Source organism: Octodon degus, unplaced genomic scaffold (assembly GCF_000260255.1).
Source record: "Octodon degus isolate 3935 unplaced genomic scaffold, OctDeg1.0 scaffold00218, whole genome shotgun sequence".
NCBI lineage: Eukaryota > Metazoa > Chordata > Mammalia > Rodentia > Octodontidae > Octodon > Octodon degus.
In genome coordinates this window covers 3,392,356-3,394,062 of record NW_004524794.1, presented here as the reverse complement: position 1 = coordinate 3,394,062, position 1,707 = coordinate 3,392,356, and positions in this window count along the sequence as shown.

The following is a 1,707-nucleotide window of genomic DNA, read 5'->3' as shown; positions in this document are numbered from 1 at the left end:
AGGTATTGTTTCTATAATTTCCCTCTCAGTGTGTTTATTATCTGTGTAGAGGAAGGCTACTGACTTTTGGGTATTGACTTTGTATCCTGCTATGCTACTGCATTTGAGTACCAATTCTAGTAGCTTCTTGGTGGAGTTTTTTGGGTCTTCCAAGTAAAGTATCATGTCATCTGCAAATAATGATAATTTATCTTCTTCTTCACCTATTCTTATTCCTTTTATTTCTTTCTCTTCTCTAATGGCTCCAGCTAAGGATGCCAGAACTATGTTGAATAGGAGGGGTGATAGAGGGTATCCTTGTCTTGTATGAGATCTGAGAGCAAAAGATTTCAGTTTTTCCCCATTTAGAATCATATTAGCTGTTGGGTTATCATGGCTTTTATCAGATTGAAGTAGAGGCCATCTATTCCAATTTTCTGTAGGACTTTGTACATAAATGAGTGTTGGAGTTTGTCAAAAACCTTTTCTGTATCGATTGAGATGATCATGTGATTTTTGGAATTTGTCTCTATTGATATAGTATATTACATTTATAGATTTGCGAATATGGGACTATCCTTGCATCCCTGGTCATGGTGTATAATCTTCTTAATGATTTGCTTTATTCTATTTGCTAGGATTTTTTGAGGATTTTTGCATCTACATTTATGAGAAACATTGGTTTATAGCTCTCTTTTTTAGTGGCGTCTTTCCCTGGTTTTGGCATCAGTATAATACTTGCCTCCAGGAATGATTTTGGGAGGATTGCTTCCTTTTCAATTTCAGAGTTTGAGGAATTATAGGGATTATATCGTCCATAAATTTCTTGTAGAATTAATCTGTGAATCCATCAGGACCTGGACTTTTCTTTGTTGATAGGTTTGTTATTACATTTCATATTTCATTGGCTGTTATTGGGTTAAGAGTTGTTATATCTTCTTGATTCAGTTTGATAATTTGTACCTTTCTAGGAATGTGTCCTTTTTTCTTTGTTTTCTATTGTGTGAAAGTAATGGTTCTCAAAGTACCTATTGATAATCTTCTGAATTTGTACTGTGTCTGTGATAGTTACACCCTTTTCATTCCTTATCGCTTGTATTGGAATTTTTTCTTCCCTCTTTTTGATGAGGTTAACCAGGAGCGTATCAATTTTATATAATCTTTCAAAGAACCAGCTTTTTGATTCAATTCTTTGAACTATTTTCTTCATTTCAATTGAATTAATTTCTGTTCTAATTTTTATGATTTCTTCCCATCTTTGAGCTTTGTGTTTGGTTTGCTGTTCCTTTTTTAGATGTTTGAGGTGCAACATTACAGTGTTTACTTGTTTTCATTCTGCTTTCCTAATGTGTGCCTTCACATCTGTGAAATTCCCTCTGAGGACTGCTTTCATCGCATCCCATAAATTCTGATGAGTTGTGGCTGAATTGTCATTGAATTATAGATATTGTTGAATTTCTTGTTTAATTTTATCTGTGACCCATTAGTTGCTGCATACAGTGTTGTTTAATTTCCATGTACTTATGGGGTTTTTCTGTTTTTTTTGCCTCATTTATTTCATTTCATTACACTGTGGTCAGCTAATATGCATAGGATAATTTCTATTTTCTTGCATATACTCAAGCATGACCTATGGACCAGTATGTGGTGTATTTTAGAAAATGATTGAACTGCATATATTGCAGGTTAATAATTAGCTTCTCTTCTGGAGGGCTAACAACCTAAGTT